Source organism: Anomaloglossus baeobatrachus, chromosome 1 (assembly GCF_048569485.1).
Source record: "Anomaloglossus baeobatrachus isolate aAnoBae1 chromosome 1, aAnoBae1.hap1, whole genome shotgun sequence".
NCBI classification, from domain to species: Eukaryota; Metazoa; Chordata; class Amphibia; order Anura; family Aromobatidae; genus Anomaloglossus; species Anomaloglossus baeobatrachus.
Genome location: NC_134353.1, coordinates 156,693,984 through 156,712,920, shown reverse-complemented (window position 1 = coordinate 156,712,920; position 18,937 = coordinate 156,693,984). Strand labels below are relative to the sequence as shown.

At 42.6% G+C, this 18,937-nt stretch overlaps 1 long non-coding RNA gene across 1 annotated transcript; it reads right to left on the bottom strand.

Annotated features, from left to right (window-relative positions):
• Positions 1–531: 531 nt before the first annotated feature.
• LOC142290792 (uncharacterized) lies at positions 532–1,275 on the bottom strand. Its single transcript, XR_012750384.1, has 3 exons — positions 958–1,275; positions 694–812; positions 532–598 (listed from the first exon to the last, which is right to left on the bottom strand). It is a non-coding gene; the product is annotated as an uncharacterized LOC142290792 (long non-coding RNA).
• Positions 1,276–18,937: the final 17,662 nt, after the last annotated feature.

Sequence of the window (18,937 nt, the reverse complement as noted above, 5' to 3'; positions counted from 1 at the left end):
CATGTAACCCTTCTTTATGTCCTATGCTCGTGTAGAGAGCCTCGACGTCTAGGGAAACAAGTAAGGTCTGTGGAGGTAATTCAAGACTATCCAAAATTTCCAGCAAGTGCATAGTATCCCGTACATAGGACTTTAAATTGGCCACAAGAGGTTGTAAGTAAAAGTCTATGTAGACACAGGCGTGTTCACTTAGACCACCGATCCCTGCCACAATTGGCCTTCCGGGTGGATTTTGAATACATTTGTGCACCTTCGGAAGTAGATAAAACGTTGGCGTTACAGGATGAGTATTATATACAAAGTCTCGCTCCCTCTTACCTATAACATTCCGCGACAATGCGTCAGCAAGCAAGGCATCCAATTTCTTCTGGAACACCGAGGTGGGGTCGGAAGGTAATACCGTGTAAAGAGATGTGTTAAGAAGCTGTCTTTTGGCTTCCTCCACGTAAAGATCCGTAGGCCAAAGGACTATGTTGCCGCCTTTGTCAGCTTCTTTGATGACAAAAGCTGTGTTGTTCTTAAGGGTAACAATAGCATCTCTCTCATCCTGGGTAAGGTTATCATGGGCAGCACCCCTGATCTTAAGTGTAAGTATATCCTGTACCATGGTGTTAAAAAAGACGTTAATAGTTGGGCAAGTCCCAAAAGCCGGTGTTTTTTGAGATGGTCTGTATATGGTAAACGGCTTCCTACCTGAGGGATCCTCAATCTCCTGTAACAGATCAATCAGGTCCTCAAAAGCTCTTTGTTCCATTTCAGGTAAAGATTGTAAGGACGAAGGGTAGAGGTGGTAGTATTTGAACATGAGGCTTCTGCAGAAAAGATAAATATCCTTAATCAGGGTAAATTTATCTAATTTCTGTATTGGTGAGAAGGACAACCCACGTTTCAGGACAGTCTCCTCTGCAGGGGATAAAACATGATCAGACAGGTTGATTATTTGGAGTGTATTCTCACCAACTATCTCCGATTCTTGTTCTTGTAGCGAGTCTGCATGTATACATTCTGTGTCCGATTCCGTGGTATTCTTTTGTTGTTGGTTCCTCTTCCGGCCACCTCTTCTCCCCCTCCTTCTGCTTCGCTTGTGTCTGTAGATAAAAAATCAGTAGACGAGCCTTCGCCCGGATTAATTGAGTGGCTCTGTTTAGACACAGCGAACCGAGATCTTCTATTTCCTTGATGGCTCCACCTATAGGCATGGTTATCCTCAAAGTCTTTCTTGTCGCGAGCAAATTTTCTCTTTTTGCCGGCAATAATGTCCTTTTCATACTTATCAATGTTTTCTTTCAATTTGACTAAAAATGGTTGTACCAATGTATTATTATCAAAGATGTTAATTTTGAGCTCAGTTGCCTTAATACTTTCTTTGATCTGTACCAGCAAATTACGATCATGTCCTATCAACAGTTCAAGCAATATGCCAGAGCACTGAATGAGACCCCCTTCCCAAAGACCTCTGAAGTGTTCATCCACCTCCCAGGAGGGAAATATCTGAACCCTCAGTCCACGGGGAATAATCTTCAATTTTAGATACTGTTCCAGGCTCTTGATGTTCCACCATACACGGATATATCTTTTATGTAAATTCAAAAGTTCATCACATATAGCCTTAAAATCACCGTCTGCTGTGTCAGGAACCTGACAATCAAACACCGCTGCCACCTGATTGTTCCAAAACACCTCTCTTGCTTCCAAGTCATAAGCCATGGTAGGGCTCATGTAATCCAAATCAGACAGTTAAATCAGACTATGATAGTGTGCACAAGTCCCTAATGGTGAAAAACCATAAAACAAGGATCATAGAACAAAATAGGGACGGCACCACCATTAAATATATATAGGTAATGGAAGTGTGCTTCAACCCATAAATAGAATCTGGAACACAACACATGGGAAAGAGTGAGCACAACTACACCAAACATATACTGGAAAATCCAGGATAATGGAATCAAGCAAGAGGAGTCCCTTGTTGCATGCAAAAAGTGTGAAAAAGTTTATTAGTAAGAGGGAGCGAGACTTTGTATATAATACTCATCCTGTAACGCCAACGTTTTATCTACTTCTGAAGGTGCACAAATGTATTCAAAATCCACCCGGAAGGCCAATTGTGGCAGGGATCGGTGGTCTAAGTGAACACGCCTGTGTCTACATAGACTTTTACTTACAACCTCTTGTGGCCAATTTAAAGTCCTATGTACGGGATACTATGCACTTGCTGGAAATTTTGGATAGTCTTGAATTACCTCCACAGACCTTACTTGTTTCCCTAGACGTCGAGGCTCTCTACACGAGCATAGGACATAAAGAAGGGTTACATGCCGTTTCCACCTTTCTCAAGGATGACCAGGACAATATCTCAGCTCACGGTATGTTTGTTTTGGATTTACTGGCCTTTATCCTCCGACACAATTACTTTGTCTTCGACCGGACCACCTACAGGCAGACGTCTGGGACCGCGATGGGGGCGCGCTGTGCGCCTTCTTTCGCTAACCTGTTTTTGGGTTGGTGGGAGGAGACGTGCGTGTATCCCTCGTCGTGGTGTCGTGACTATGTCTGTGGGTGGTTTCGATATATCGATGACATTTTGTTTTTGTGGACAGGGCCTAGAGACCTTTGCCTGGAATTCATCTCGAATTTGAATAGTAATCAACTGAACATCAAGCTCACTTCGAAAATTACATCGGACAACATGGATTTTTTGGACCTGAAATTGGCAATAAAAGGGAAAAAGATTGAAACTAATCTTTACCGTAAGTGCACATCCACTAATAGTCTTTTGCATTATAAGAGCTCACATCCTAAACATCTTAAAGTTGGTATACCGGTGGGCCAATTTTTTCGTTTAAGAAGAAATTGCAGTGCACAATCTGATTTTCTTGTACAGGCACAGGATCTGTCCAAACGATTCAGAACGAGAGGATATCCACGGAAGATCATTCATCGAGCATACCAGAAAGCCATCAACACGGACCGCCATACTTTGCTGAAACCTAAGGACCATAAGCCCAAAAATGACTCTCCACGGTTGGTAACCACTTTTAATTGTCAGTGGTCAGATATATATCAGACCCTGAATAAAAATTGGAACATCTTGTTGTCTGATTCCAACCTAAAAAAGTTTATCTCTTCCAGACCACTCCTTACAGCAAGGAGATCAGCAAATCTGAGGGACCACCTTTGTAGGAGCCACTTCACACGACCTACTACCCGTATTGGGAGAGGAACCATTTTGAAGGGATCTTTCCCATGTGGACAGTGCTCTATTTGCCAATTCATGTCTCCTGTATCCAATTTTAGTAACCATCGCACCCAGAGGTCATACCTATTACGACATTATGTGAACTGTAGGTCCCAGAACGTTGTTTACGCTCTCACCTGCCCTTGCCAACTTATTTACGTCGGACAGACTTCGCAGGAGCTGCGACATCGTATTCAAAAACACTTCTCGGACATTGCGTTGGCTTCTAAACATCTTAAACAGGGACGAACGATCTCTACAGTGGCACAGCACTATCTTAGACACCATGGGAGCAGAATTGGAAATACAACCGTGGTTGGCTTGGATAAAGTTTTGAGCAATATACGAGGTGGTAATCCCACTCCGGCACTCCTGAGAACTGAATCCTGGTGGATTTTCCAGCTTGATACAGTTATGCCCAATGGCATTAATGAGAATCTTTTATTTACTGGGTACTATAAAAAATAGACACTCTTATCCTGCATTTTGATTGGGCCCCCCTTACCTTCCCCTCTTTGTTCCACTATAAACATGAGAATTCCATATAAACTTTCTCAAGGATGCTTTACTGTGTCTGCAATTAACCCATTCTCTGCTCCATTTGTATACCTGTTTGTTTGCTTATTCCTGTTGCTTTGCACCTGTGCATTATATTGTATCTAAATGTGTATTGTCCTTGCAGAGAAAATATTAAGTCGTTCTTTTGTTTCAGCACACACTGGGGTGACCAGTTTCCTGTTTTACACTAAAAGGATTACATTACTATGGAACCAATAGATGTGCACATCTGCTGTTCAGGGTCTTATCTGTGGTATCCTTAGTGATACCAGACTCTGAATGACGCTGATAACTGCTTCCCTACTCCATAGGAGTTGAGGGGCGGGGATTGACGTCACTCCGGTCACATGACCGGATCACATGGTGCTGCATTCCACTGTGGAATGCACGCCGACAGCCTGGTTCCAGTTTACAGGGAGATTACAGAGGATTCTGCCCTCCTCACCTGCTTGGTGAGTGGTTTATTCAACCCACCGGTTAGTAATTATTAATGGTCCTTTTGTATATATATATTTAGGCTCTGGTCACTCCTCAACTTACCCCTGATGAAGCCACATATGGTGGCGTAACGCGTGGGGCAGGCGCACCCATACCACCTCCCTCACTATTTACTTACCTGGTATTGTATTAGCTCTCTTTGATCTGTACCATATTTATGTGAATCCTACAATTGGTGACTATGTACTGCTGTATACTGTCCTTTGGTACTGCTATTTTGAGCTTGTATGCTTTATATTAATTCATGAGGTTTTGGTTGGTGATGTGCCAATTTGCTCATGGGTAGATCATTCTTTTGATCTTTCCCATTTTTAAATGGTCTTAACAATATTTCTCTGTGTTACTAATAAACTTTTTCACACTTTTTGCATGCAACAAGGGACTCCTCTTGCTTGATTCCATTATCCTGGATTTTCCAGTATATGTTTGGTGTAGTTGTGCTCACTCTTTCCCATGTGTTGTGTTCCTGGAAGTTGTAAAGGACTTCAATCTACTTTGATCAATGATCATCCAAGATGCAGCGACAACACCAAAAGTCAATAGGAGAATACCTATAGGCAAATCAACTATGAAGTAACTGGACAAGGTCTTCAAATCGAGTAACGTTTCACTGGTGACAAAGACACATCTCATACATAGTCTGGTCTTTTCTGTAATAATAATAATAATAACAATATCTTTATTTCTATAGCGCCAACATATTCCGCAGCGCTGTACAATTCAGAGGTTCACCATGGATGACAAAAAGAACAAAGAAATCAATTTTGGAACAAATCAAGCCAGACATGTCACTCGAAGCTATGACTTTCCTACTTTGGACATCATACACAGAGAGCAATCACTGGAGAAGGACATCATGGTTGGAAGAATAAAAGGAACAAGGCAAAAAGGAAGACCAGCAACCAAATTGTGGAATAAGATCGAGCTGCAGGCCATTAAGTAATAAAACAATTTCAAACACATATACTATACCTTATTATTTAGTTTTTACACTTTGTGATGGGGTGAAAAAAAAATTGTAATTCCACAATGTTTTGGGTTTTGCAGTGTGCAGATCAGATAAGATGATATCCAGGAGTCGGCTGATGCCCCTCTTGCCTGCCATAACGGTGGTCCTATAAAAAACAGCCCTGTTAGGCTAGTTTCACACTTGCGTTGGACGGCTTCCATAGCATTGCATTGTGTGACGGATGCAACGGATGTGTTGCATATAGTGGCACAACGCAATCCTACGGATCGTACAAAACAACTGAAAGCTTTATTTATTTTTTTTTCCTCTTCTTTACAGTTTACCGGCAGCCGACTATTGTGAACGATCAGCCGATCAATCTCATAAGCCGGCGGCCGAGCGCTTAGCTGGGCGCCCTCACATGCTGGCGGCCGGGCGATCAGCTGAGCGCTGTCACTTGCCGGCGGCCGGTCATGCCGGCGGGCGGGCGCTCAGCTGAGTGCTGTCACTTGCCGGCGGCCGGTCGCTCAGCTGAGCGCTCTCACTTGGGCGCTCAGCTGAGCGCTGTCACTTGCCGGCGGCCATGCCGGCGGGCGGGCGCTCAGCTGAGCGCTGTCACTTGCCGGCGGCCGGACATGCCGGCAGGCGAGCGCTGTCACTTGCCGGCGGCCGGGCATGCCGGCAGACAAGCGCTCAGCTGAGCGCTGTCACTTGCCGGCGGCCGGTCGCTCAGCTGAGCGCTCTCACTTGGGCGCTCAGCTGAGCGCTGTCACTTGCCGGCGGCCATGCCGGCGGGCGGGCGCTCAGCTGAGCGCTGTCACTTGCCGGCGGCCGGTCGCTCAGCTGAGCGCTCTCACTTGGGCGCTCAGCTGAGCGCTGTCACTTGCCGGCGGCCATGCCGGCGGGCGGGCGCTCAGCTGAGCGCTGTCACTTGCCGGCGGCCGGACATGCCGGCAGGCGAGCGCTGTCACTTGCCGGCGGCCGGGCATGCCGGCAGACAAGCACTCAGCTGAGCGCTGTCACTTGCCGGCGGCCGGGCGCTCAGCTTCGGCCACCGAGAGACAACAAAAATAAAGTTTGTGATTTAAAAAAAAAAAAGAGAATGCGCAGTGAAATCCTACGGATTGCGCTGCTCAAAAAAACGTTACATGCTGCGTTCCTTCTGCCCGACGCAGCGTCAAAATAACGACGCTGCGTCGTCCAGCGGATGCAACGCAGACACTTGCGTTACAGTGCGTCATCCATACAAGTCTATGGAGAATAGCGCAGTGCGGACTGCGCTATTCTCCATAGTGACGGAATGCACTGAACGCAAGTGTGAAAGTAGCCTAACTGGTATTCTTCAGTAAGACAATGTTTAGTATATGTGAGCAGAAAATTTAAGGTAAAAGTCCTTTATGGGACTAGCAAGCCAAGTAAAAAGTAAATAAAATGCTCTTAGTTTAGAAACGTAAAAGTTTGAGTTCCTTCCCTTTTCTCCTAATATATATACCGGTACATACATACACACATATATTATATTACTGAGCTATCAAAAATATATAAAATTATTTCATTTGATCAGTAAATGTCATGATGACAAACAAAAATGAAATCTCAAAACTCAAGAATTGTGAGTTTTTGTTCAACACAATTCATAATAATAAAAACATCTGGTAAACATTCAAAGCTCAAGCCCTTAACCCCTTAAGGACGAAGCCAGTTTTGTACTTAATGCCCAGGCCATTTTTTGCAATTTTGACCAGTGTCACTTTATAAGGTTATAACTCTGGAACGCTTCAATGGATCCTGGTGATTCTGAGATTGTTTTTTCATGACATATTGGGCTTCATGTTAGAGGTAAATTTAGGATGATTTTTTTTATTTTATTTGTGAAAAAATCTGAAATTTGACAAAAAAATTAAAAATTTTGCAAGTTTCAAACTTTTAATTTTTATGCCCATAAACCGGAGAGTTATGTCACACAAAATAGTTAATAAATAACATTTCCCACTTGTCTACTTTAGATCAGCACAATTTTTGAAACAAAATTTTTTGGGGTTAGGAAGTTAGAAGGGTTCAAAGTTCATCAGCGATTTCCCATTTTTTCAACAAAATTTACAAAACCATTTTTTTAGGGACCACATCCCATTTGATGTGACTTTGAGAGGCCTGGGTGACAGAAAATACCCAAAAGTGACACCATTCTAAAACCTGCACCCCTCAAGGTACTCAAAACCACATTCAAGAAGTTTATTAACCCTTCAGGTGCTTCACAGGAACTAAAGTAATGTGGAATGAAAAAAAATAAAAATTAACATATTACCTAAAAATGTTACTTTAGCACTAATTTTCTTACTTTTTCAAGAGGTAACACCAAAAATTGGACCTCACACTTTGTTACCCACTTTCTTATGAGCGCGCCAATACCCCACATGTGGTCAGAAACCTTTGTTTGGGTAAATGGGAGAGCTCGGAATGAAAGGAGCAATATTTGAATTTTGGAAAGCAAAGTTGGCTGAAACAGATTGTGGGCACCATGTTGCTTTTACAGATCCCCTAAGGAACCTAAACAGCAGGAACCCCCTCAAGTGACCCCATTTTGGAAACTAGACCCCTTAAGGCTTCTATTGAGGGGTATACTGAGCATTTTGGACCCACAGGTACTTCACAGATTTTGATAACGTTACTTTGTCATATTGAAAATTGTAATTTTTTTCTCAAAAATGTTGCTTTAGCATCAATTCTCTCACTTTTTCAAGAGGTAATTCCAAAAATTTGACCCAAATGTTTGTTACCCACTTTTTTATGAGCGTGGTGATACCTCACATGTGGTCTGAAACCTTTGTTTGGACAAATGGGAGGGCTTGGAACGAAAGGAGCAATATTTGAATTTTGGAAAGGAAATTTGGCTGAAAAAGATTGCGGGCACCATGTTGCATTTGGAGGACCCCTAAGGTACGTAAACAGCAAAAAACCACCACAAGTGACCCCATATTGGAAACTAGGCCTCTCAAGGAATTTATCTAGATGTTTGGTGAGTACCCTGAACCCCCAGGTGCTTCACAGAAGTTTATAACGTTGAGCCATGAAAATAAAAAAATAAAATTTTACCACAAAATTGTTACTTCAACCAGGCAGCTTTTTTTTTCACAAGGGTAACAGGAAAAAAATCACCATGAAATGTATTCTGCAATTTCTCCTGAGTTTGGTGATATCTTATATGTGGTGGAAATCAACTGTTTGGGTACACGGCAGGTCTTGGAAGGGAAGGAGTGCAATTTGACTGAACATTTGGCTGGAATAATTAGTGGACGCTATGTCGCATTTGGAAAGCCCCTAAAGTGCCTAAACAGTGGAGATCCCCCACAAGTGACCCCATTCTGGAATCAAGAAACCTCAAGGCTTTTATCTAGGTGTATATTGAGCATTTTGAATCCACGAATACTTTACAGAATTTGATAAGCTTAGGTTGCCATATTGAAAATTTTCATTTTTTTCACAAAAATGTTTCTTTAGCATCACATTTCTCACTTTTTCAAGAGGCAACAATACGTGGACCCCACAGGTTGTTATCCAATTTCTTGTGAGCGCAGGGATACCCCATATGTGGCCAAAAACCTCTGTTTGGATATATGGGAGGGCTTGGAATGGAAGGAGCACCATTTGAATTTTGGAAAAGTTGAAATAAATTGCGCGCACCATGTCACATTAGCAGGGCCTCTTGGGTACCTATACATTAGAAACCCCCCACAAGTGACTCCATTTTGGAAACTGGACCCCTCAAGGATTTTATTCAGGAGTATAGTAAGCATTTTGAATCCACAGGTACTTCACAAAAATGTTGCTGTAGCAACAAATTTCTCACTTTTAGGCTATGTGGCCATGATCCAGCGACACGGCGTCCAGTACACAGTGTCAGCCTTCCTTCAGAGATGCGAGTGTTGTCCACGTGAGAACGCAGCTGCCCATGCCCACGATTTGGGTTCAGGCTGCTGTGGAGCTCTATGCTACCTGCAGAGAACACTCATCTCCGCAGCATAAATTGACATGCTGAGGCTCGGGAAGCTGCGCCACAGGTCGGTTTATGCTGCGGAGAAAAGAAGCACAGTGGGCACGGGATTTCTAAAAATCCTTCCACTGTGCTTCTACTGCACAACGCAGCGTTATGGACGCAGGGAAAACACTCTGCGCCCAAAACGCTGCAAACCCTGATTGTGGGCACATAGCCTAAAATGCTACAATGGATGAATGGATAGATGTCAAACATATATAACGTCCCACCCCCCTGCATATTCTAAGCTGGCGCCCTTTACTACCTTTCATGTGGCACTAAAGGGTGCCTAGCCTTGTATTTAGCCCAAAAAGAAAAAAAATTAATTAAAATAAATGACGTGGGGTCCCCCCTATTTTTGATAGCCAGCTAGGGTAAAGCAGACAGCTGTAGCCTGCAAACCACAGCTGACAGCTTCACCTTGGATGGTGATCAATTTGGAGGGCTCCCCAAGCTGTTTTTTTTTTTTTAATTATTTATAAATAAATAATTAAAAAAAAAAAATAAACGTAGGGTCCCCCCAAATTAGATCACCAGTCAAGGTGAAGCTGACAGCTGGGGTCTGGTATTCTAAGGGTGGGAAGAGCCATGGTTATTGGACTCTTCCCAGCCTAAAAATAGCAGGCCGCAGCCGCCCCAGAAGTGGCGCATCCATCAGATGCGCCAATCCTGGCGCTTCGCCCCAACTCATCCCGCGCCCTGGTGCGGTGGCTAACGGGGTAATAAATGGGGTTGATACCAGATGTGCAATGTCACCTGGCATCAAGCCCAGCAATTAGTTATGTCACAGCGTCTATTTGATACCAGACATAACTAATTGACAGTAATAATAAAAAAAAATTGACAACAAAAAAAAAATTTATTTGAAAAAACACTCCCCAAAAACATTCCCTTTTTGGCCAATTTATTGAAAAGAAAAAAAAAAAAAAAAAAAAATCAAGTCCCTGCTGTAATCCAGTGTGAAAGTCCCGCGGCGATTCTGGACCTTCTAGAATATGGGGGGCACGTTCAGGGAACGTATCCCCCATTTTCTAGGTATGCAGACCATCCATTTGAGGAGAGTGGGTGCAAAGAATTTGCACCCACCCTCCCCGGGTCACAGCTACAGACTCTGTGCAAGCAGCAGCAGCAGCCAGCGTCTGAGTCACAGACACAGGAAGCTGACAGCCGCGCGGCGCTCTGCACGTGTGACCGGCATGCACTGTGAAGGAGCCGGAGGAGGGGGCCGCGGGGGATCAGAGCTAACAGGTACGGGGGACACCGGGGAACACCGGGGTGGGGATAGGGGGTGACTTGGCAGGGCCTGGGGAGCAGGTTTCTGTCGTATGTGTCATAGCACATGCGACAGAAACCATAGGAAAGGGGGAAATGCGGCTGGCGCGCTGCTGTGCGCGCCGGTATGTGCAGCGCCATATTAGATTTTCGGGAGGAAGTGGGGGGGTGGGGGGACACTATGGCGACACCGGGGGACCGGCGGAGAGGACCGGGGGATGGGATTTATCTCCCATCTGACATGTTTGTTTATGCCAGATGGGAGATAAATGAATTTTTACCGGCGCGGTCATTTACTGAAACCTGATCATCGGTATACGGTGTATACCGGTCATCAGGTGAGCGGGGACCAGAAAAACCGGCCAGAATCATGATCTCCAGGGTCTCAGCTACCCCCGGCAGCTGAGACCCCGGAAATTTTCTGACTCTGGGGGGCGCTAGACCCTTTTTTCCGACCGCCGTTAAAAAGCTGCGGATCGGAAGAAGTACCCTAATTTGTCGCCGTTAAAAGGCGTATCGGCGGTCGTTAAGGGGTTAAAGCTCCATCAACTGAAAAATGAAAATGTCACCAACTTAAAAAAAAACAAAACAAAACTATACATGTTTGGTGTTGCTATAATCATACTGACCTGGAGAATCATGGTGACAAGTCTTTGTCAAACAATGAATACAGCAAAAACTAAATCTGAAAAACAATTGTGGAAATGCAGGGGTTTTTTTTTTGCAATTTAACTACTCTTATATTTTTTTTTCCATTTTCCAGTACATTGAATGGTAAAATGAATTGTGCCATTCAAAACTACACCTTGTCCCACAAAAACAAGCCCTCAATCGGCTATGTTGATGGAAAAACAAAAACGTTATCGCTCTTGTAATTAAGGAAAAAAGTGAAAACGCAAAGTGGAAAAATAACCTGTATTGGAAGGGGTTAGAAAACCATATATCACAAAAGTGAGTACACCGCTTACATTTTTAAAAATATTTTATTCTATCTTTTCATGTAACAACACTGAAGAAATGACACTTTGATACAATGTAAAGTAGTCAGTGTCCATCTTTTATAACAGTGTAAATTTGGTGTGTCCTCTAAGTAACCCAACATACAGTCATTAATGTCTAAACCCATAGCAACAAAAGTGAGTACACCCCATAAGCAAAAGAAGTCCAAATTGTGCCCATTATTTTTAAGTATTTCCTTAGCTCTCTTGGGCATGGAGTTTATTAGAGCTTCACAGGAGCCATTGGAAACATCTTCCACTTGACTAGGCAAGATACACTAATACATAGTGTTCGAGCACACGGTTCTGAACACGAGTTTTCTTGGGAAACTCGTGTTGCAGTTCAGGTCCAGTTTTGGTCCAGGGGCTGTAAAAAAAAAAAACTCCGACGTAGTTCAAAGGCAGCATCTCTTCAGCTCTGCCACATCTGTGAGAGGAGACAAACACAGGTCTTCTCACATAGACTCAGCTGAGAGCTGTCAGAGACTTCACCTGAGTGCACAGTTGAGGCTGGTCAGCTGTGCCCCTGGTTAAACCTCCACTGACTACAGGACCTTCCATGATGTCATAGCCATGTGAACAGCCTGGTGGGAATGTTGTTGTTACCTTGTGGTTTATAGGACCTTCTGTGACATCTTGTGGTGACGTCAGCTGGCCCTCAGGTAACCCCCAACTCTGACGTCAGCGCTCTCACTGCCAACAAGCACTCACTTCACGGCAGTGTTGCAGTAACATCAGTCGAGGTTACCCGGGGGCACAGCTGTCCGGCCACAGCTGTGCACTCAGGTGAAGTCTCTGACAGCTCTCAGCTGAGTCTGTGCCAGGGCCTTTTGTGTAAACAGACCTGTCTGTCTCCTTGCACAGATGTAGCAGAGCTGAAGATGCTCGCTCACCTTTGGACTACATTGGAGGGGGTTTTTTTTGGTAATAAAGATGGAGTCCTAAATGTCTTCTGTTTTATTTCTAATAAAATATTGTTTTATGGATATTTGTTAGACCTGAAGTTTAAAACAGCTACTGTAAGTGCATAAACGAGGCATATGAATAGCCCTTTCATCATGGCGTTTTGGAGAAAAAAAAGCAAGATTGGGTAACGGAGTTCATTGCAAAGGGTCATAATATTACTTAAACTGATTCTCAGTAGTTAAAGGGGTTGTCCAATATTAGGACAACCCCTTCTCATTCACCATGTTTGGCCCATTAAAATAAAAAAGTTTCAACTCACTTCCCGTGCTGGCACTTGTGTTCCCGGGGGGGTCATGTGAGGCTGTGAAGTCACAAGCGTCCGAGACCAATCACTACCAGCTTTTCTCCTTGCCTTCAGTTGTATGAGTAATTAACAAGAAGTAAGCCAGCCACAGCTCTCACTTTGTTTTGATTAATCATACATCCGAAGGAGGGAGGGGAAAGCCTTGGTGATTCATGGTGAGGTTCACGTGACATCACAACCCCATGTGAGCCCCGTGAATGTAGCATGGCACGGGATGGTAGTCAAATTTGGTGGGGATCGGTGATGATCTGGGGATGCTTCAGCAAGGCTGGAATTGGGCAGATTAAACTTTGCGAAGGACGTATAAATCAGGCCACATATAAGGTTATCCTGGAAAAACAGTTGCTTCCTTCTGCTCTGGCAATGTTCCCCAACTTTGAGGAGTGGTTTTTCCATCAGGACAATGTGCCATGCCACACAGCTAGGTCAATCAATGTGTGGATGAAGGACCACCACATCAAAACCCTGTCATGGCCAGTTCAATCTCCAGACCTGAACCCCATTAAAAACCTCTGGAATGTAATCAAGAGGAAGACGGATAGTCAAAAGCCATCAAACAAAGAAGAACTGCTTACATTTTTGCACTCAGGGTGCCATAAGGTCACCCAAAATCAGTGTGAAAGACTGGTGGAAAGGATGCCAAGACGCATGAAAGCTGTGATTAAAAATCATGGTTATTCCACAAAATATTGATTTCTGAACTCTTCCTGAGTTTAAATATTATTAGTAATGTTGTTTCTAAATGATTATGAGCCTGTTTTCTTTGCATTATTTGAGGTCTGAAAGCAATGCATTTTTTTGTTATTTTGATCATTTCTCATTTTCAGAAAATAAATACAAAATTTGTTGCTTGGAAATTTGGAGTCATATTGTTAGTAGTTTATAGAATAAAAAGAACAATTTACTGTTTACTCAAAAATATACCTATAAAAAGAAAAATCAGAAAAACTGACAATTTTGCAGTGGTCTCTTAAGTTTTGCCAGAGCTGTATATTAGGCCCCCTTCACACGTCCGTGTCTCCGGTACGTGCTAGGTCCGTGCCCGTATGTACCGGAGACACGGGCACACGTATACCCATTAAAATCAATGGGTATATGTGCACGCACGTGTTCTGCCAGTGGCCCGTGCCTCCGTGTGGAGCAGACATGTGCCGTGTGCTCCACACGGATGCATGTCAGTGTTTCTCCGGCAGCACGGTCCCGCATACGTACCACACGGAAGTAGTGTGGATGCGGGTGCACGTGACTCGCGCCGGAGAAACACACGTGGAATTGTAAAAAATAAAAAAACACATACTTACCTCCACGAGTCCTGCAGTCTCTGCCGCGGCTGTCACCTGCATCCGTCCCCCAGTGAATTTGAACAGCGCGGCTTCTTCACTGAGGGCCGGAAGCAGCGTCAGTGAGGCGTGGCCTGTGCCAGACACTGTCATTCAGCACCACAGACAGCGCCGGATGATGCAGGTAGGCGGGGCTTTCCGTTCTCCGTGTGTTATTACATATAACACACGGTGAACAGGAATGTGGCACAAACACAGCACACGGGGAGCAAACCACCCCTTTAACACGTACGTGAAAAAATGGATTCTTTTTTTTCACGGATGTGTGAAGGGGGCCTTAGACACATAAGGCTATCATGTGATGTAACCTTTGTTACCATAGAAACAGAAAAGATCACAAAGCCAAAAACTTATCAGCAGCCCCTCGTAAACATGCAAAGTCTAATAAATAGAGCAGTTTTACAAAATAATACAATCATAATTTATGACATAAGTTCTGTGCCAATTTGATGGTACTGTAATAGCAAATGTCAGCTCATTCAAACACAAAGATATCTCAAAATAATTGTAAACCTTCAATAAATACAGTATAATATGTTTGTTATTCAAAAAAATGCAAAATTACAGTGTCACCTAATACTGTGATATATCTTTAAATATGCGCTAGTTCTCTACTCTCCACAATTTCAATAAGTATGCTTGTAGATTCACAACGTCTCAGTGAATATGAATAATTACAAATATGGATTCATTTGTTCTCAGTTAGAGCTCGCTTCCACCTCTCTCATAAAAGTACATTAGTTAGGTATTACCTGGTGAGGTATCGTTCCCAGTTTCCTGTATAAATTTGATTTTGACAGAGAACAAATGTATTTTTAATGCTTTGGACTATATAATGCCTGTTGTCTTCCATCATTAAACCTTCTGAGTACTTTACAACTTTACCATGAATTACTGATAAAATATTGATTATGACATTAGGTTATCAACCTTTTTATTTGATGAGAATAATGTAGAAATATGCCCCTTAAATTCTTTTAATCCACAATCTGATCCAATGCTACATATATTTATTGCTTAGTATAGCAAGAATGCAAACATATTTTCATGCACTTGCACAATTAGGCATCTAGTAATTTATTTCATTATTATATACATTTAGTGATGTTATTAGTGGCTAAAACAGACAAAAAAGCAGCACCCCAAATGCCAGTCCAAATAACAGCAGCCAGACGGTTAAAGGTCCAAAATGGCTTTGCTGGCTGTTTTTTTGCCATGGAGTAAAGGATTTACTTATCTACCAATTATACTGCTGCAGTACACCCTATTTTCCCTATGTCATTAGGTGGCTAGTTTTCTATTGTACAGTATACAATGTATATTATGTATTTGTATATTTGGATGATTGTTACCCAATGGCACAACTTGAAAATTATGTGCTCCATTGGAAAAACTCCAATGGGACCCATGGGTATTGCAAGTCTTTAACCCCTTCACCTCTGGGCGATTTTCTGTTTTTCCATTTTTTTTTTATTTTTGATCCCCTTCTTCCGAAAGCTGTAACATTTTTATTTTCTGTCAATCTTGCCATATAAGGGCTTGTTTTTTGCGGGACGAGTTCTACTTTTAATTGAAACCATGAGTTTTACCATATAGTGTGCTGGAAAATAGCAAAAAAATTTCAAGTGTGGAAAAACTGCAAAAGAAGTGTGATCGCATAATTGTTTTTGGGATATTTTCTTCACCATGTTCACTATATGATAAAACTGACGTGTTGGTGTGATATTTCAGGTTGGTGCGAGTTTGTAGACACCAAACATGTATAGGTTTTCTTTTATCTAAGGAGTTAAAAAAATTCAACGTTTATCCAAAAAAAGTGGTGCACTTTTAGCGCCATTTTCCAAAACTTGTAGTGTTCTCATTTTTTTGGATCTATGTCTCACTGATAGCTTAATTTTTACATCTTGAGCTGACGTTTTTAATAGTATCATTTATGCGCAGATGCTACATTTTGATCGCCTATTAATGCATTTTGCGCAAAATTTGCGGCTACCAAAAACCTTAATTTTGGTGTTTGGAATTTATTTGCCACTATGCCATTTAACAATCAGGTTAATTGATTTTATATTTTGATAGATCGGGCATTTCTGAACACGGCGATACCAAATATGTGTATATTTTTAATTTTTTTAACCCTTTAATTTTCAATGGGCCGAATGGGGGGTGATTTGAACTTTTAGGTTTTATGTTTTTTTATTTTTTAAAACTTTTTTTAACTTTTTTTATTTTCTAGGTCCTTTAGGGGACTATAACAATTAGCAGTCTGATCGCTTGTCCATTTCTCCAGATCACAGCTACACAGCTGAAATCTGCAGAAAAGTGGCTTTACTCTCACACACTGCCCGCTGCCGGCAGTGAGAGAAAGTGACTCATTATAGCTACAGGAGTCATCACATGACCCTCTGCTATCATGGCAACCACCGGAAGTCACGTGATCACGTCACGTGACTTCCAATGGCGCTGGGTAAGTTATGCTAATGGCCGCGCACTGATACATCTCGCTGTCAGATTTTGGCAGTAAGATGTAAGGGGTTAATAGGCGCGGGTGGAACACGATTCCACTCGCGCCTGGCAGGTACACATCTCAGCTGTTGAAATCAGCCCATGGGGATTAACCTCACACAATCCATGACGCACTCAGTATGTCATGTGTCGTGAAGAGGTTAAAATCATTGGTCTTTATACATAGGCAAAAGGAATTTTTGGCGCCCCCTAGCCTCCATGACCGAGGTGTGACTGCAATCCTAGTACGTATTGTATTTGTGCCCCTGTTGATTCCTAAAAATTGTAGATGTTAACGGGAAGCTATCTGTTATGCATCGGGGATCAAATCCGTGACCCTTTTGCTTTGTCGTCAGCTTATCTGTCCACTGAGCTTTAGCAGATACACTGTATATACTTAAGTATAACCCAACCCAAATATAAGTTAAGGCACCTAGTTTTACCATGCAAATCATTCAACTGAAGTAAAGCGCTGATGGTAGCGGCCACCTCGTGTACTGGCCAAGATCATCGAGGGGTCCTTGTGCCTTAGGTCCGCAAGAAGCAGATAAGAGGACACCGAGGGATGGATAACAGGTGAGAAGAGTTTTTTGTTGGACCCTCACTCGAGTATAAGCTTAGGGGGGTTTTTTAGCATAAATTATTATGTGCTGTAAAGTCAGCTTATACATAAGTATATATGGTACCTTTCCTCTGGGTATTTACTATCTGTTATCCTTACTTTAGTTAAGTTTAACTGGTTATTTTTATTTATCGTTCCAATCGCCTTTTAGATGAGGCTGTATATACCTTTCCCCTGCTAGTGTTAACTGCTGGTGATAGTCTCATTCTCATAGATGTCCAGCCATACTGCAGTTGTATATGAGAGTCAGTGTAAGACGAGCTGGGGTAAATTTCTCTGCTGCTTTTGCTCTTGACTCTGCACCTGTCTTCTGTTTCCAGCTAGGAAGTAGGTGGCATACAATCTAGTAGTACTTTCATTACCTTTTCACTTTGTTTTACGTGGTTTGTGTAACTCACTCTGGTATCTCTACCTATCTCAGCACATTTTCCTTTCCGTTGGTAAATTGCACTCTGCTCTGCCCTCTGGTTTCTTAGGTGGTACATGAAGCAATCAGCTGTTCAGGCAGCAAAGTCCAAGTTACCATTGTTTGGTCTGGGGTTATGGCCATTCTAGGCTGTGCAGGTACCATTGGCTGGGCTATTTGCAGTTTTTAGTCTTTTACTCCCCTGCTTTATTTCTCCCATGTAATCATAACACTATCATCAGAAAATGACATTGTTTAAATCAGGTTTTGTTAGATCTAGTTAAAATTATTGGCAATGTTTTATCTCCATATCACAAGGTTTACTTAAAAGAAAACTATATTCGTAGTCTTGCAATTTTCTCATTAAGTCACTTGGCCTATTTTAGACTCTTAATTCTTGTCATTGAAAAGTGGACCTTTGACCAAAATGTTCACGTTTTTTGTTTTGTTTATAATCTCATATTTCCATTGCAGAGAAACAATTAAAGTATTAGGCACCAAATAGTTAAATTTTTCAAGTTCAAGTGAGTGTTATCAGATTTTTCACTGAGAACATGTACTTCTCCCTGTATGATGCTTGAACAATCATAAGCAGGCATCAATATTCAAAGGAAAGAAGCATATACCCTACCATAGCGTAGAGTAGATTTCTGGTGTATGAGATATGATACAGCTCTGATCTCCTCATCTAACCTCCTGCATGAGTTTGTGTAAGGGAAGGGACAAGGCTGCTGAACGTAGGGGATCTCTGAGTTGCTAAAGAAGATTCCTATTTCAGGACCTCCAAAAATGTATTATTTTTCTCTCTGGAGGACCTAATGCACATGTTTGTTAACTTAACAGATCATTGATTTCAATACACATCATGTAATGCTTCATTTCTCCTGTGGTGGCACTTCAGGGTACCGTATTTTCCGGATTATAAAATGCACTTTTTTCCCCCAAAACTGGGGGTAAAAATGGGGGTTTGTCTTACAATGTGGATATGGCTTACTGGAGCAACAGCGGTGGAGGGGGGGTCATAGAAGGCAGGGTTGGCAATACTGAGATGGCAGCAGCAAGCTCCTGATCTGACTGTTAGCTCTATTGAATCGCCTGTGGTTGACTCGATGAATTTCAAGAAAATAGCTGCAGAGGCAGTGGTGGGGCAGATTGACGCAATGGACTTAAGGAAAATGGACTCAGAGGCTTTTCTGCCCAGACGCCGCTTCTGCTGCCATTTTCTTGAAGTCCATCGCATCAATTGCGGGC